At 39.6% G+C, this 10,062-nt stretch overlaps 1 protein-coding gene across 2 annotated transcripts in view; it reads left to right on the top strand.

Moving 5' to 3' along the window:
• The window catches only part of cblb (Cbl proto-oncogene B, E3 ubiquitin protein ligase), a 132,098-nt gene that overhangs the window by 84,854 nt on the left and 37,182 nt on the right, over positions 1-10,062 (top strand). The gene's annotated exons all lie outside the window — the stretch shown is intronic.

The raw sequence follows: 10,062 nt of genomic DNA, 5'->3' as shown, positions 1-10,062 counted from the left end.
GTTACATAGTGTTTTGTGGGGAACTGGAGCTCTTTCCGCTTTGCTGCTGCTTTATGTAGTTTGCTGCTGGTTTATTTATCATAGTTTTCCCACAGGCACTGTCCAGTTTAGTCTGTTGAAGGCATCCACCGGTGCTAATGGTTATGATGCAGCATCTGTCAGTGATACATTTTCCCTGACATTAGCTGGAAACAACTTTTGTTTTTATCAAGACAGCCATCAGTGGAAATCCTCCAATTTAAAAGTTGTATTTAAACAAGAGCTGTCTGAGTAAGCATCTAGGAACTCTGCATGGTTCAGAGGGTCCACCTAGGAAAATATGTTAACAGCACTGATTAGAGATGTTAATAGTTTATCACATAAACATATTACTTATGTACACAACTCTATTTCTATTGCATGTATACCACTCTATGCATATATACCTGTCACAGTAGCATTCATCTTTCCTACAGTAAAAAACAACCTGATGGATGCACTTATTTTATGCATTTTTTGGTCTTATATCTTCTTGGTCTTATGTTTTAAGAGACTTGCTTGTTTATATTTTTTATAATTAGGAATTTTAAAAAGTCCTGTTACTAAATCATGAAAAATATTCATATATTACTGATAATTTAGTGACGGCCCTAATAAGGAGTGTGTTGATGAGCGGATCAGGCAGTGAGTGGATTGAAGGGTGTGTGTGTATGTGTGTGTGTGTGTGTGTGTGAGCGAGCTTGCACGTGCTCGGGACCCTTCGTGTGTGCAGTAGCAGTGTGTCATTGCAGAGCCGGGTAATGGCAGGGCAATAAAAGAAAGAGACTACGGGTTAATGGTGAGGGCTGCTTCTGCCTGATTTGCAATGAGAAAACTGAGCTGTTTTACGGGCCTGACAGTGTGTGTGTGTGTGTGTGTGTGTGTGTGTGAGTGAGAGAGTGTGTGCGCTCAGATGTGAAAAACAGAAGGAAATGGAGGACAGTGGGTGGTCATGCAGAGCTGTCTTTGATTCACTGCATATAAATCTACTGAAGAGGGACAGCAGCTGTGTGTGTGTGTGTGTGTGTGTGTGTGCGTGTGTGTTGTGGTGGTCAGGGCAGCACTCAGGGGGATGCTGACACATGTGATTTCTGGGACACACAGATAATGTCTCTGCATGAAACACACACACACTAACCAGCACAAGCACAGGGGATTTGTGGAAACGAAGGTTTGCTGGTTCAAATCCCAGTTTGGGGGCCCTTAGGGATTCCTGCAGGTTTCTGCAACACCCACCCAACCACTGCACACACTCCGAGTGACTGCATTTGTGTGGTTCTATAGCACAGATGGTTCAAAATTAGACACTTCACTAGCTAGGCACTGCTGCATAAGGGCTTTTAATGTGTGTGGGTGTTTTAAATAGCCTGTATCTAGCACTGGTTGCTGCAGTGTGTAGCGCTGCTTAGCCAAGCAGTTAAACTAGCAGCTTTCTTCACAACCCTAAACATTTGGTGAGCTGCTGCTCATTTTAAAGTATCAAGCCTTATCTGCATTTTGATTGGATGTCATAATGAAACTTGTTTCACATAGTTGAAATGCTGTTTTGGTAAGTTGGTGAGTTTCAAGTAAGCTGTTGGATTCTTTACATTATGCATAAAGTTGCCTGTTAAGACAGCCTAAAAAGCTGCTAGATGTTTTATAATATTTAAAAACAATAATAATAGATAATAATATTTGTCTAATTAAAAACCAGACAGTGTGCTTAAACTGTCTACTGAGCTGCTGTAATTTTTTATAATGACCAACAAACCAAGCAAGACCTTTAAGGGGGAAAAGTAGGAGTTGAAGGTTTAGAGCGACAGTTTTGGTGGCTGTTCAGGTTTAATTCAAGGATGCAAGGTAGGACATCACCAAGGGCAAACGTCAGGAATGTCCCCAGTTTCTGAATTATTGCATCTTAAAACACAAATAAGATCAAAAATCAATTACAGTGTAAATGTTTTGAATCAATGTGACTTCAAAAACCACAAGTGAGCTCAAAATGGCCTCTTAAAAGGAAGTTGGTAACACTTCACTGAAGGGTAGCATTCAAAAGGTTATGAACTGACATAAAACAGCCCCTGAATTAAGACCCAGGGTTAAACTCTTGTGCTATTTTTCCTTGTCTTTCTCGGCCGAGATCATTTCTTGTTTCAGTATCGTTTCTGAAGAACATTGTGCACTAAAATAACTGCATTAGGGATTAGGTTGAGTGGCAGTGTGGATGCCGTCGAGGGATCATACTGCGGTCAGCTCCTCCAGCGTCAGCACCGCACTATTAGAATTCTGTTTCATATTCAAATCAAATGCATCTCTTACTGACTCATGCAACCCCAACTGTCACAGGAAGACAGCAAAACAATATGCAAATCTATTTAATTAATCATTTTCCTGAGAAATGTAGCGAATGCGCGTGGTTTAATCAGTTAAATGAAACCTCTTTCAAATTCTTTATTCCAGTAAATTGAGAGCGCCTGGGCAGAAAAGGATGCTACGAAAGAAGAGTTTAATTTGATGAATAGTGGCATTGAGTGAATAAGCTGGTATTAGTGTGGAGTCTGGGTGTGGAGAGAGAAGAAATGAGAAAAGAGGAGACGCAGCTTGAGCTTTTCTATATACACAACGGGAAGGCGAAGGAGATTATGATTAAAGTGGAAGGGAAAAAGCAGCAAACAATGCCACACTTAATTCAGTACTGTTAATATTAGGCAGACCCAATCCTTGTCCTGGAGAGTTCAAACCCAGCGACTCTAATATTGAGACGCTCCTGAAGGCCTTGATTTCCCAGATCAGGTGTGTTAGATTAGGGTTGGAGCTAAACTCTGCAGGATGGTAGATCTCCAGGACCAGGATTGGGCACCCCGGGTATCAGGCATGTACTGTGATTTCAGAATCATATCAATATCAGCATATAATTGCTTAAAAAAGGATGGATGGATGGATGGATGGATGGATGGATGGAGTTATTGAGACAGGAGGAAAAAACATGGTAAAATATGATGTGTGAGCACTACCGTGAGGCACCCTGTAAAGTCTGAGGGCCTGCCTCGGTGTTTGCATCATAAATGCAGAGTCAACACTGTGCCTGTGAAGATATGATGACAGTAGTAGTTCTCTTTGAATCCTCATTCAACACTGCATTCATCAGATTCATCCCCTCAGGGAAGGTGTCCAGAGCACAACCCACATTAAAAATGTTCTTCCACGTGTTGCATGGAATTACACATTTCCGCCAGGGCTCAGAAATCCTAAAACCTATATAATTTGTCTTACTAAATAAATTAGGTCATCATACCTCAACCTTTAAGCCAGGAGTCGGCAACATGCGCCTCCCGCTCTTTTGCTGCCCTGTTGCTTCTCCACAGTAGAATTAGATTTTTATGTCAAATAAAATAATGAACCTCCTTTGCAGTAAAATGAATCTCTGCTGATCATTCTTACACTCAAGGGTTTTAAATGCCCAACTTAACGTAGATAATATCTGCTAATTCACCAACCTTTAACCCAGAAGATCGGCACGCAGACTGCTGGTCACCACAGCAACGGCAACAATCTCACCTAACCAGTGGCTAACGAAACAGCAAAGAGAAAGATTTAAGACGAACATCCGTAATTCAGAGACAGATTGACTTATTTGCATTCATAATCACCCCAGCTGGTTTACTGATATGTTTAATCAGAAACGAGGAACAATTTTTTGAGAAGTTATTTTTTAGTTCGAATTGTCCCGTTCCACCTTAAGTCGTGCAGCAGTCACATTCTGGCACCTCAGGTACCATTTAAGCTGGAACTGGAAATTTCAAACAAGAAGCTGGCCAATGAAAGCTTAATAAAAAAAAACATTGAGAGACATTTTACAGGAAACTGTTGCTTTTGTGGAAAGTTTCCTGCCGGAGATGCGAGAAAAGCAGCTAAAGCTGAGCTCAAGCTTACAGCAAAGCAAATTAAGCCTGTGTCTTTGTTTATATTATATTTGTCAGTATGCACTAGCACATTAGCACATACTGAGACATCTTTACAACCAAAATGGAAAAAATGGATATAAAATGTTGGGGCTCGCAAGGTGGTTTGATTTTGTTTTGTTTTGAAAGGGCACAGTGGGTCTTCTTAACGTTTGGGTTGTGACCCCTGCTTTAAGAGGACCGAGGCCCACAATTTTTGGCGACCCACACAGCTCATTTGTTTAGTGCGGGCCTGAGTATTAGTGGAGTGTTCAAGCCTGTGAGAATAGACCGAACTGGAGAAAAAGTTGGAACAGTGGTAGAACACTATTACTCCCTGCTGCCCTGTTAGAGCGGAGAGTTATAGCGCAGCAGCACAGTGAGGATTAATAACATTTAACACAGAGCCCCATTAGTCCATTCAGAAAGTCATCCACAGCTGCCTTAGGGTTACTTTAATTTATTAAAGCAGTCCAGCAACAATCCTTTACTGCAGGCCACACGCGTTAATGTGACAGAGGGGTGTGTGTGTGTGTGTGTGTGTATGCCAGGCTAGCTGAGTTGTGTGTCTTTTGTAGCATTTGTAAGTTAAGAGCATCCTGTCTCTTTATATGCCTAAGTGTAACATACAGTTGTTAGAAAAGTTAGTGAAATTTTTTTTGGAAGGATCTGGATTTCTGCATATACTTCTAAAATGTGAACTGCTCTTCATCTATGTCATAAAAATAGTCTTATTAAAGGCATTTAACAAATGACGTAAAGTCGCAAAGTCTAAATCTATTGTTGGCTTGGCATGCTTTGAGATATAAATGTATATATATTACATTTGCAGCATTTAGCAGACTCCGATTGAGGTGTTCACATGGACGTATTCCATTCCGATTGAGCTGTTATTCGGATTATTAATGGATTATTAGGCTGCATGTAAACGTGGCTCGTGAGTAGTGAGCTGTTGACAGTGCTGCAGCTCTGTGGTGTGACACTACATGTCTTTACTGAAGTCCAACTTTGTGTAATTTATTATTTTTGTGTATATCAATTTTGTGTTTTGTAGGTTCAGTATTACTGCCTAGTATTTCTCTTGTACCAGCAGTTTTTAACATAAGTACATTTAGCATAAAATGTGTTCACCATTTTAATTGTAACATTTCACTTAAAAATCCTTATTTTCTGTAACATTTACAGATTCAGATTAAAAAATGCTATATATATATATATATATATATATATATGTGTGTGTGTGTGTGTGTGTGTGTGTGTGTGTGTGTGTGTGTGTGTGTATATGCTTATATATTTTACCTTCTGTTCAGAATGGAGCTTAGATCAAGTCCAATATGGCATGATCAAAATACATTTCAGGAGAAAAGTTGATGTGCATTAAAAACATTAAGGCAGCTTTATGCCATTTGATTTGTGTCACAATAATGCCGTCACAGAGAAAGCTGTCATGTAAAGGAGAGAGAAATTGGTCTACTGACCTCAAGCTGACTGTGGAAAATAGCCATTCTGTAATTCCCTCTTTTTCACAGACATAAACAACTCCCAAGTGTTCTTTGCAAATTTCTTTTCAGGCAGTACATTAACACTGTTATGCTGAGGCCTCTTTTTTTGTTCATGTTGCTTTTTGGCAGAAAACAGAAAGCATACGCAGAGTGTCATTTTATGGCATCATAGATCTATCAGCAGGAAATCTTTATGGTATAATCAGACCTGCAGCATAACTGAATTTGCTCAGTCTGCCATGGAATTTGGCCAAGTTTACATTTGCAGACATCTTGTGTAGCCTGACTTACAGTAAACATGGAAGTTATTGTGCAGTCTGAGGCAGGAATTACAGTAGAATTTCTAAAGAATTTGGCCTGAATTAGTACAGCACAGTGAGACAGATAATCTCCAATTCAGCACTGCAGCTAATAGAGGTGCGTGATCAGAGTCGGATAGGATCATATTTATTTGGATGTTTTGATCGGTGATGTGATTAAGGTCAGAGATACTGAGAGCCAATATGTATATTCATGCTACATTTGAATGCTGTCGTTATACATCGTACCAGGTCGCCTGTGCCTGTGTTCAGCCTGCCGACCCAGTTGCCTTCACGTTTCATATAAGAGTGCTGATGACACAATACCAATTTTTTCTGATACCAGTATCTGTATTGAAGTCTTATAGTATCGCCCGACACCAATATCAATCGTTTTTCTTCTTAAAAAACGACTAAACTTTAAAACGAGTGTTTAAGAGGAGGCTGATGTACTTACACATGCAACTGTATTGTACCATAGCAAAACAAACATCGGCCGGCAGTAAGATAGATAAGCCTTTTGTCCATGTTCTCTGTGACAGTGTAAGGATATCACACATAGGTATGCAAAATCATAGAGAAGGATGAACAATGGTGGCTTTCAGGAGCTGCTGATGTACACTGGGCTAACCACGGCCACGGCATTTGTTTTCACTTGGGCTAGTGATGAATGTTAATATAGTGTAGTATATGTAGTATATAGAACTTTCAGTAGGTCCTAATGATCTATTCCAGTCATTTCGTCAGATTTTTAGTTTTCGGTTGTATAATCAAACATATTATAGTCGTCAGCCCTCTCAAAACCAGGGTCTTATGTAGGGTATTTTCCTCAAATTTAAAGCTGTTTACTTTAGGAACATGTTTACGTGTCCCCTTCTATCAGTACTATATCATGGAGTATTTCAAGAATTTGCAGTGGCTTTCAGCGTGGCTCAACCAATCAGATTTCAGAACCAGAACTTTTGATTTCATAATTGAGTGTTTACATGCACTTAATATTTCAATAACGGCAGAAAATCAGATTTTGTCAGTAATCCGATCAGTGCATTTACATGCACTTGATTAATCAGATAATGGGAAACTCTTGGTTTACATGGATCAGGCACTAATCAGATTTCTGCTTTACAACCAGCCAATAAACTCACAGAAGAAGACGTGGCGTCAACGTAACGTAAAGCTCCAACTTCATGATGTGGCTTTTTTTTTTCTTTTTTTTTTTTAACCATAGCACCACTTCACTTGAATTGAACACACATCATCTAGAAAATGAAGAATATTTAATTCCTTTATTTTGTGGTTGGTTTCAGCATCGCTCCAAAAGTGTTTCCGAAAGAAATCCGAGTAAGAGTTCACATGCACTGAGAAATCTGTTTACAGAGCTAAAATCCAGCCTCTTTATCAGATTTCGTGATCGGATTTCTAGATCAGAGTGTAGTTTTTATATGACAATTTGAATGATCAGATAACTGCAGAAATCCGAATATGAGCTGATTATCGAGCGCATGTAAACGCACTCATTGATGTTGTGATGGGTGTCCTTAATTTTAGGCTTGCTTGTGAATGATTAATTGCTGATTTATGGCTAATGGTCAGTCATGGGTCAAAAGAATTTGTCAATATCCCTTCCAGCATTTTCTGCTGATATTGATCTGATACTGATAGCGTATGTCAGATCGGTGTCATATTCCTCTGAATAGATCTGCTAGGTCATGCTGGACTACCTGATGCCTTTCTGACAGAAAGTCCAGTCTGGGCTCCAGAGCAGGCCTGTGTTTGTTGCTAGGTGATTGCATTCAGAGAGGAGCCTTTAAATAGCTCTGAGCTAAGAAGTAGAGTGCGTGTTCTCTCGATTTGCATCACATACCTCTGCAAAGTGACATTTTGGCCTCAGTCTCTTGCATGAGGTTCTGCTTGTCTTTGCTATATATATACCTGCGATACACTTGTTTAAGTACGGCTCTTTTCTGAGGTATTTCATGTTGCTCACATGAAAAAAAAAGAGATCTTTGCATCACTTCAGCTTAGAAATGCTGGCTTTTAATGAGACCAGCACAACAGTTTGGTTATAAAGCTCTTAAACCTCCTTATGCTGCACTAGCAACTCTTCAGACAGCAGTTGTCCCTGATGAATTGAGCATGACTGTGAAGAATAGCATGAATGTTCTAAATCTCACATTTTTAAATGGGTGTTTATTCACTGAAGCATCGATTTTAACCTGCCAGCGTTTTAGGCAAGATAAAACTTGGCTTGACTTGGTGAGGGTGTAGGAGTCGGAAATGCTGGATATAATATTATGATTGTTGTAGTTGTTATGAAGTTTTTTTGCTTAGTGCTTAAGGTTGAACTACAGTAGCTTCTTCATATTTCTGCATATGCAGCATGTTCAGGAGTCTGTCTCACACAGCTAGATCAACTATAACAGGTATATAACTTCTCAAAACTGTTAAATCGTTTAACAACATTAGTTCAGACACTCGAAATACTGAGCAATCTTTATACACTTGCACATGAAAACATGACATTTACGATGAATAGTCAGACGCCTGAAACGAGGAGTCGTCGAGTGGCTTATTTTTCAAAGAAGGAAAAATAAATGGCATGTAAATATGTATAAACAAAAGCATTTCTAATAATAAGCAGCAGTGCCAGTGCTACTGTCTTGTGGCTTATTAGAGTGATGTTTGCTTTACGTTATCTTATATCGCTGTTGTCGGAACGAAACCACCTAACTTTACAGAAGAAAGAAAAAACATACTTTAAATGTTCGTCAATGGAACCAGAGTTTGTTCCAAAAATTTCATGAAATTTACAAACAACGTAAAGGGCAACAAATATGTTTAAATGGTCAAAAACTGAAAAATGACAAAAATGGAAATACAAGGTTTTCCTCCGACAGCAGCGATATACACTCACCGGCCACTTTATTAGGTTCAGTTGCTTGTTAACACAAATAGCTAATCAGCCAATCACACGGCCGCAACTCACTGCATTTAGGCATGTAGAGGTGGTCAGGACAACTTGAAGTGCAGACCGAGCATCAGAACGGGGAAGAAAGGGGATTTAAGTGTCTTTGAACGTGGCGTGGTTGTTGGTGCCAGACGGGCTGGTCTGAGTATTTTCAGAAACTGCTGATCTACTGGGATTTTCACACACAACCATCTCTAGGGTTTACAGAGAACGGTCCGAAAAAGAGGAAATATCCAGTGAGCGGTCAGTTGTGTGGATGAAAACGCCTTGTTGATGTGAGAGGTCAGAGGAGAATGGGCAGACTGGTTCCAGATGACAGAAAGGCAACAGGAACTCAGATAACCAAACAAAATCTCTGAGGAACGTTTCCAGCACCTTGTTGAAAGTGTGCCACGAAGAATTAAAGCAGTTCTGAAGGCAAAAGGGGGTCCAACCTTTTACCACCACTTTATTAGGTACTAATGTACCTAATAAAGTGGTTGGTGAGTGTATATTATTCTTAAGGCCTGTGTAGTATGATTTGTTTCCTCTGCTGAAAAAGTGAGTGTGTTTAATAAGGCACTCAATAATCCGAGAACTGCAGAAAATCAGATTTTTTCAGCAATCCGATCAACACGTTAACATGCACTTGAGTATTCAGATAATGGGGAAACTCCCTGTCTACATGAGTCAGACAGTCATCGTATTTATGCTTTACAACCAGCCAATAAACTCACAGAAGACGACGTGATGTAAACATGACGGAAAACTCAAACTTCATGTCGTGGCCTTTATTTTTAAACATTGTGCCACTTTATCTGAAAATATGAGCATATATCATTTAGAAGATGAAGAATATTTAAATTCTTTATTTCAGGTTTTGTTTCAACATCGCTCCAAACGTGTGTTGCTGTGTCTCGCAGCAACGCCGCTCGCTTATTTCTGGTACTGCTGTCTGTTTCTGCGCAGGCACAGACTGAGACATCTGAAAGAAATCAGAGTAAGAGTTCACAGCACTGAGAAATCCGATCACTGAGCTAAAATCCAGCCTCTTTATCAGATTTCTAGATTGGTGTATGGTGTTTACGTGACCATTTCAGTAATCAGATAACTGCAGAAATGCAATGATTTTTGGATTATTAAGTGCATATAAACACACTCAGTGGTTCCATCCTTTGCCATAGTGATATATCCTGGTGAAAAGTGATCTGTCAGGGAAGCCACCAGCAACCTCTTGTCTTGGAACCAGTCCTTTGTTTTTCTTTTAACCTGATTTTTTTCCTCTTCGTTCTCAGTTCTGTTTTGCACTTTTAGCTGATCTTTAAATACCGTTTCATTATTTTAAAGAGGCAGGTTGCTTTATCATGTTTGCT

The sequence above is a fragment of the Pygocentrus nattereri genome, chromosome 18 (assembly GCF_015220715.1).
Source record: "Pygocentrus nattereri isolate fPygNat1 chromosome 18, fPygNat1.pri, whole genome shotgun sequence".
NCBI lineage: Eukaryota > Metazoa > Chordata > Actinopteri > Characiformes > Serrasalmidae > Pygocentrus > Pygocentrus nattereri.
The sequence above is the reverse complement of the archived record's forward strand: the minus strand, read 5'-3'. Positions and strand labels throughout refer to the sequence as shown.